Below are 9,259 nucleotides of genomic sequence, written 5' to 3' on the forward strand. Positions count from 1 at the left end.
TATATACATATATATATATATATATATATATATATATATATCTATATATATATATATATATACATATATATATATACATATATATATACATATATATATATATATACACATACATATATATATATATATATATATATATATATATATATATATATATATATATATATATATATGCATTTGAAAGACAAAAAAACAAAATCAAAATCAATAAGGACATGCACAAATAAATATGCACACACACACGCATATATATATATATATATATATATATATATATATATATATATATATATATATGCGTGTGTGTGTGCATATTTATTTGTGCATGTCCTTATTGATTTTGATTTTGTTTTTTTGTCTTTCAAATGCATATATGGACAATAATGATCTCATCTATTATAATTCTAGAACAATGCACAATATTGCTGGAGCTATAAGTTTTCTTTCGTATCTTCGGAACAAGTTTGATAGAAAACATGGGTTCCATCATACTTTTATTGGTGATCATATTCGTGTGCTAGATGAAACGAAAACACATGTAAAATACCTATTACATGCGCACCAAAGGAAGTCTGGGAGGAGAACAAGAAGAAATTGCTTGGAAAGTGTTAAGTATCATGATCATTATCCTGTTGATTTGAATTGGTGTTGCTTTTGTCATCAGTCTGGTTGTGTTTTGAAAGAGGCCATTCCATAGACGACTTTTGATGAAGTTTTTGAAGTTCAATTTTGTTGTGTAATTATTTGATGTAAAGAAAACAAAAAATATATGTTAAGACTCAATGTTCTTTATGTGGTTGCAATGTTGGTGAAATTGAATTATTTTTCTCATTATTGTTTTTATGTAGAAAAATGTATATCTTTGGTCTTAAAATGTCCTATTATGTTGTTCTTCTTTAATTCCTTAAGTTTATAATATCAAATGCTAGGGTTTCTTCGTTCTTCAAGTTTTTAATGTTAATAATTCCTTTGGTTTATCATTTAATCCCTTGGTTTTATTAAACCCGTGACCTTAAAATATTAATGCTCGTGGTTTATTAATTGTTTGGGTTTTTAATATTAGCTCATTCTGTTTATTGATTCCTTGGGTGTATTGATCCCTTGCATTTATTAATCATTTGTTTTTATAATATTAATTCCTTGGGTTTGTAATATTAATAGTCCCTTAGTTTTATAAAACCCCAATATTAAGGGTTAAATATTTGTCCAACTATTTATCATTATGTCAATATCACAATAGATTAATCTAATAAGGAAATCAACCATGGTAAACCATGTTTATTTTAGGGTTTATAATATTCATGTTAAGGTTTATAGTTTTTATCACTTAGGTTTATTATTCCCTTGGGTTTATAATATCAATCCTTTTGGTTTATTGATCTAAGGGTTCATATTCCTAGGGTTTAATATTATTCAAAAATGGTCAACAATAAACAACCATGTTCGACCATGATCAACCATTGTCCAACATCAATCACTTGGGTTTATTATTCCCTAGTCAACGATGGTTTATTATGATGTCAACTATGGTCAACCATGGTCCAACATGGAATTGTGATAAGGATTGTCTCAATATGAAAAACAATGTTGGTCAGTCATGTTTATTTTAGTGTTTATAGTATTTTTCTTAAGGTTTATATACGTTGGGTTTATAATATTAGTCCCTAGGGTTTAATATTATTTCCTTGGGTTCATAATCCCTTTGGTTTTTAGTGTTGATCCCTTGGGTTTATTATTCCCTTGGGTTTATAATATCAATTCCTTGGGTTTATTATTCCCTTTGGTTTACAATATCAATCATGGTCAACCATTATCAATCGTATCCAACAATGGCCAATGATGGTTGAATGTCACATTGTGACAAGGATTGTCTCACCATGAAGATAAACCATGTTTATTTTATTGTTTGTAATATGTATATTGGGGTTTACTAATGTTGGGTTTATAATATTAATATCTTGGGTTTAATATTATTCCATTGGGTTCATAATCCCTTTGGTTTATTATTAGGTTGGGTTTATAATATTAATCATGGTCATCTTTATTAAACTCTTCTGTTTGTAATATCAATCCCTTGTGCTTTTTGACCCCTTACATTCTTAATATTTATCCCTTGGGTTCACTAATTCGTTGGGTTTTTAATATTAAACGATTCGTTTTATTAGTTCCTTTGGTTTATAGTATAAATAATCCCTTTGGTTTATTAATCACTTGAGTTTAAAATTTTAATTCTTAGGGTTTATTAATTCAACCATGTTTATTTTAGTACTTTGAATATTTATCTTAGGGTTTGTATACCTTGGGTTTATACTATTAGTAACTTTTGTTTAATATTATTACCTTGGGTTCATAATCCCTTGGGGTTTTAGTATTAATCCCTTGGGTTTATTGTTCCTTTGTGTTTATAATATCAATTGCTTGGGTTTATTATTCCCAAGTCAAACATGGTTTATTATGATGTTTACCATGGTTCAACATGGAATTGTAATAAGCATCATCTCAATATGAAAGTCAATGATGGTCAGTCATGTTCCTTTTAGTGTTTATAATATTTATCTTAGGGTTTATATAAGTTGGGTTTATAATATTAGTACCTTGGGTTTAATATTTTTCCTTTGGGTTCATAATCCCTTGGGGTTTTAATATTAATCCCTTTGTTTTATTATTCCTTTTCGATTTTCATATTAATCCCTTGGTTTTATTATTCGCTTAGGATTATAATATCAGTAATGATCCACCATTTTCAATCATAACCAACAATGGTCAACAATGGTCGAATGTCGCATTATGAAAACAATTGTATCACCATGAAAATAAACCATGTTTATTTTAGTGTTTGTGATATTTATATTTGGGTTTACCAATGTTATGTGTATAGTATTAGTCCAGTGGGTTTAATATTATTCCCTTGGGTTTATAATCTCTTGGGATTTTAATATTAGTCCCTTTGGTTTATTATTGTTTTGGGTTTATAATATCAATCCCTTGGGTTTATTATTCCCTTAGATTTATAATATCAATCATGGTCAACCATTGTCAATCATAGCCAACCATTGTCAACCATGGTTGAATGTTGTATTGTGACAAGGATTGTCTCACCATGAAAATAAACCATGTTTATTTTAGTGCTTGTAGTATTTGTATTTGGGTTTACCAATGTTCGGTTTATAATATTTGGCTCTTGGGTTTAATATTATTCCCTTGGGTTCATAATTGTAATAGCCCTAGTGAAAATTCCATGTAAAAATATATAAATACCACGGATTACAGGACACGTTTTCCAAGATGAATGGTGGGCAGGACATCCTAGGGGGTGTTCATTTGGTTGTTTATGGCTAAGGAAATTGGCAAAGGCAATGGCTAAAGAATTAAAGAGGCAAAAAGGTATTTTGGCACATTTATTTATGAAAATAATGGAAATTAGGAGAAACGGAAGGTGAAAGGTCACAGGTTGCATGTGAGGAGGGAAAATAATGGAAAATGAATCAAATAAAGGCCTCATTAATAAAAAGGATTCTGAGGATTAGTTGGGAAGACTTGGTCAGTTTATATTTGGAGCTCTCTCATTATTCTCTCTCTCTCTCATACTCTTGGATACATAGAGTTTCCTTGGAGCACTTTGGCATTTGAGAAAGAAAGCCAAAGAAGTCAAGAGGAGGCAAAGATCAAGCAGGGAAAGGCAGGATCAAGAAGCTATAACAGGCTTCATTGTAGATATCAAGTTTCATGTGTATTTTCATTGCTAGATTTGGCATGCATGGGATTGCATGTTTTTCTTTTCTACCATGGCATGGGCTTTGCTAGGTGTAACAGTATTTTCAGCCTAGCCTTTCCATTTCCTGATAGCTTTGATGAGATGGGTTATCTCATGCGTTTTGTGGAGGATGGTCGGATTGGACTCGAAGCGGAGTGGCGTGTATCTCCAAATTAACAAACACATGGTGGTAGTGGTCCTTGAACCAACTGAGGATGCATGAAGCCATTGGCCTAGTAACCCCTAAACCAGACTGTGGGTTGTGGTAAAGCTATATTGTGTTCCGCGTTGGCCGTAGGAATCCTTGCCGATGAATGGCAGGATATATGATAAATCTAAGAGGTGGATTTTCTCTCCTTTGAGCCTAGTGATTCTAGGATAAAATGCACGGTAAAGACTAGAGAGTATGTCTCGATGTAGGGCCTAGTGATCCCTAGATCAGACTACGGATACACAGAAAAGCCTAAGAGACTAGAAGGGACTCAGATTCCTCACGGTGTAGGTGAAGAACTCTAGTGGCATCCACATTGATTGGTGTTTTTTAGGTGCTCTATGAGTCCCACATTCATGCTTGGAATATGGCACGGGGGTGATTGGCTGAAGAGAGACTTGGATCAGCCAATCTATGGTTGGGTGGAATGTGGTAATCGCATCACCGGTTAGTTCATTGCATTATTAATGAAAAATTCATTCCCTTGATTTTCATGTGAAAATTTATTGATGTATATATGGATTGTGATGGCTAATCTATCCATTGTATTTCTCTTCCTATTATGTTGGTTATATGTACATTTTATGGCAGCAACTATGTTTGGCTCTTAGCATGTTTTTACTTGTGTTTGAATGGATATTGCATTTATGACATAATAAGTGATAAGGCAACAAAAGACATGACGAAACAATGGTTCATAGCAATTCTCGTATAAGTATGAGATCCATACTCTTAATTATGTTATTTACACCTATAGGTTACATGTTTATGATATGTTTGACGAAATGTCTATCATGGCTATTGGGGGTCTAGTTATGATTTTGTTCATATTATTGCTTTTTTATCCTTGTTACCTTGTATCCTTACCAATTCTAAATGATCATTCCATTCTAGGCAGTGTCTCGGGCTCTGGATCGAAAAAGGTGGCTCAAATCCCAGAACGCTAGCATTAGTGTTGAGACTAACTCACCTGGGCAATGTCTGGGGAGCATAATAAAGCACCCTACCAGTGTCTAGGGAGCGTTAGTCTTGAAACTAACTCGCCTAGGCAATGTCTAGGGAGCATTAACCTACCCTAAGATTTCTCAAACAACACTAGGACCCAGGGACATGAAATCTGAGAGGTTGACTTGTCTCCTGAAGGTTATTTGGATGATGTTGGGTGTGGGTTCCCCCAAGGGAATTTTTGGGGCTTAGAGCCCAGATTTTGGTCAAAATTTGTAACTCCAATGTAAAGACTCTGTGTTTTGTGGGCACGGAGTGCGTAGCTTGAAAAAGAGTGATAGGGTTGTCCGCCCTCAATTTTGTTAATGTAATGTCGGCTATAGAGATCTACCCATGGTCTGCAGACCATCAGATTGTATAAATAGAGTGAGGCTCTAAGACGTTAAGGCATCTAATCGAATCTAATCTAATCACATCAGAAGAAGGATGAAGAGTTGAGTCGTATCTCTAGATTAAAGTCTAGTTTTGTGTCATAGAGTAGGAGAAGGCTCTGCAGCTGAGTGAGCAGAGGTCTAGTAGTCCACAGTTGAGTGCACAGACCCCTACACGTAAGTGTGCAGCATGAGTCGAGTCTGTAATAATTGGAAGTATTAATAAAGAGAAGTTTCATATTAATTATGTGTATTTATTTCTTGTTTTATGCATTGAATATATTGGGTATAAATTGCACTTCTACTGTTTATATGATGCACGAATATATATGATTGTGTTGATTAAGTGAATGTGAGATAGAATAGCTGCTTTTGCGAAGTTAAATAACGTCTGTAAGAAGATAAGTAACATATGTAGTGTAGTTTGGGGAGATAGTGCAGTTCGCTGCCCTAACAGCGTGGAAGCATCTCAGCCCCTGATTAGGGCTATGTAGAAGACGATTATAATAGATCGCGAAGGTATTGAAGATTGGAACAAGTGCACAAAGTGACTTGCGTGAAGATAGATCTAGTTGGACTAAGTCGACATCTCAGACATCTCAAGGGTGAGGGTGTGGAAACTTGGTTCTAGCATCCCCCCATACTGCTTCGAGTGAGAGTTCAGTCCGCTCTCTGCGAGCTGATGCCAAAAGGGTGAGTAATGTAGGGATTGTTTTTGGCTAAATAACTCTGAACCTGGGTCAAGACCCCTCAAGCCAACAAATGGTTCCATTGCCGAGACCAGAATCTACATAAAGATGTCTGATGTCGTATCATTAGAATCCTGCTAAGAAGGAAATTGAAGGCTAGTTGGATAGAAGAATTCATGAGTTTGCATCGCAAGAGAACAGAAACTTGCGACTGTCAAAAGAAGAGTGGTTAGACTGCTACCTATACACGGAGATCCATGAAATATTCTTTGCATCCTTCCCTACTAAGCTATATGAGTGGATCACGAAGCTAGCAGATAGCCAAGGAAGGTGGAAACTTGACGGTCCTAGTGTTTGGACCCCAGAGTTAGTGTGAAGGTTGGAAGCGTCAGTTGATAAAATCGCATGCGCTATTGATCAGAGGCTGAAATGTACGATTCACAAAGCTAATATGAATCTTACGGATGGACAACATCGCGAGTGGTTTGTAGCTTCACTAATGCCACATTTAAGGAGTGTGCTATCGCAACAGAAGATAATGACTCAAGCGAAGGCCTTAGAGATTACTGTGAGGCTACATGAGACCCTGATGCAGGATCCTAACTTAGGAGTTTAGTAGATCCATGTGCAGCTGAAGAATTTATGCCTTGAGATGTAGAGTCTGAAACAGGACATGACAACTCAACCAGAAGCACGCGAAGAGGTATGGTGCGTAAAATGCAAGGTTCAGGGTCATGACAAGGGCCACTGCCCAATTTTCACAAATTACCTCACAAGAGGAGGACTGATGCCCTTAAGACTGGAAGTGTAAGCAGTATCTAGCGCAACACCTGCTTTGTGGTGTGCAGTTTTTCAAATAGCAGGAAAACATGTCGTGATCAATTGTCACTTGTTACAAAAGTATACAAAAATTTCGCAAAAATTGTTCTGCAACTTTCATAGGTTAGTGGGACACAATGAGCGTACTTGTAGAAGCTATGAGTTAATGATGGATAAAACTCCCACCTACAAAGTTCAGGCCAAAACGAGGCCCCTTCACCAAAATGCAAGAATGACACGAACAAGATTTCAGGGGCGCGGACGAGGCCGAGGCTAAGGAGGACCTAGAAGAGGTCGTGGACAGTTGATATGCTGTAATTGAGGAGGGCTAGGACATTATTCTCATTATTGAATGAACCCAACGTGCCTGTCGTGTTTGTATTACACCTTGTTTGATCATGAGACAGAAGATTGTCCTACACTTATAGCTAGGATACACGACAAAGGAGCGCTACCACCTCCCCAAACTCAGAACCTGCAAATGATGAGGTCTGAGCAGCGTGAGGAAGATCAGAACGTGAAAATTTTGCTCCGAAGTGGAATCATGATGGGATATGACAAAGGAAAACAACCAGAAGATAGTACTTTGGTTTGCAAAGCTCCTATGAAAGAAGCAGAGTTTGATTTGGAGTGCAGTCAGGAAACCTTCATGGAAGCTAAGAAGAGCTTCGCTAATGCCTCCACTTCAGGAAGAAAAGATAAACCAGAGTCAGAGATGGACCCATCTGTGCTCACAATGTTCCTAGAAACATTTATGAAGCTACTGCATGACAACAAGGCGATGAAAGGGTTACAAGAACTCATTAACAAATGCGTTGGGACCATGCTAGGAGAACCGCACATAGTCAGAAAGATCAGAAAACGTAAGACAAGAACCGGAAAAGAGATGAGACTAACCGCTTAGATCAGAGAATATGATATGGATCAAGTCATCCTACATTTGGGATCAAATGTGAATGTTCTATCGAAATAGACATGGGAGCGAATGGGGAAACCTGCGCTGCAGTGTTATGCAATTCAGCTAAGGATAGGAAACAAACAGAAAATAATACCCATGGGGCGATTGCAGGGAATAACTGTGGATATTGAGGAAGCGAGCGCACTGGTAGAATTTGAAGTGATAGCTATTGTTGATGATAGCAATCCCTACCCCACACTCATAGGAATTGACTAGGCCACTGAGATGAATGGTGTGATCAATATGGAAAAGTGAAAATTGATTTTTGAAAAGAAGTCACTACACATAGTTGTACCTGTAGACCCTACTGAAGGATCGTGCTCTACAAAGACCATGCACAACTATGAAAGTGATGATGATTTTGAGAGCACCTATAAGATAACAACGCAAAACCAGGATTGGGTGAATCCCACCATCGATGGATGGACTTCATGGGAGCGTGAAAGCTCCTATACTTTAGATTCGAATGAGGAAATGGAGTGATGGAAAAATCGGTTACATGAGGTAACTACATTGAATTGTAATATGATGACAAGGTCGCTGCACTGCATATCGACTTAAGTAAGAAACCTGCCTACTTATGATGGTCTATGTGACGTAGATACCTTCTTGAATAAGTTTGAAAGGGAGGTGTCGAAAAAGAAATGACTCCAGGCCTTGGTCTGGGTATTGGCTCTACGCCCGTGAGATGATGGGGTACGCACAAAGGGACCTTTGATGACTGGCGCAAATGTGGCAGAATGATGTCCACGTGATTTGGGAAGCCTAGGAAAAGTACAATGGACAGAATGATCCATGGACACATCTGGCCAGGTGGGCGTAGGGATATCGAAAACAACCTACGCAGATGCACATGAACTCAACGCTGAAATGTATGGTCAATAAGCATGTGTTGGGGGGACAAATGTGCAAATGGCTCTTAAGGTTGGGGAGATATTATGTAGGAAGAATAGTTGCACAGAAGGTTCTCCATGCGGAAGCATTCAACAAGGTATGCAAGGCACTGAACAAGGTATGAAATGCGCAGCGAAGTGATTGGGACCTGTGCATACCTGCAGTATTATGGGCTTATAGGATGACATGCAAAAAACTGATGGGACAAACACCATTTAGGCTTGTCTATGGAGTGGAAGTCGTAATGCCTATGGAATACATCATGCCTAGTATGTGCATAGCAGTGCTCACAGGTATGACAGATCATGGGGCCTTGGAGGAGAGGCTCGTGCAGTTGGGAGAGCTCGAAGAAGAATGGTTTTTGGCTAGATTCCACCACCAAGTACAAAAGCAGTACAAAAAGGCCTAGCACAATCAACATATTAAGTTGCGCACCTTTAAAGTCAATGATTTGGTGTTATTATATGATAGTAAGTTTGATAAATTCCTAGGGAAGCTTAGAAAGCATTGGCTGGGACTGTATGTTATTAAGGAGATCACAGATGGTCACGCGGTGCA

This window comes from Pinus tabuliformis, chromosome 7 (genome assembly GCF_031772625.1).
Source record: "Pinus tabuliformis cultivar Carrire ecotype Pingquan chromosome 7, CPIR1, whole genome shotgun sequence".
Taxonomy (NCBI): Eukaryota; Viridiplantae; Streptophyta; class Pinopsida; order Pinales; family Pinaceae; genus Pinus; species Pinus tabuliformis.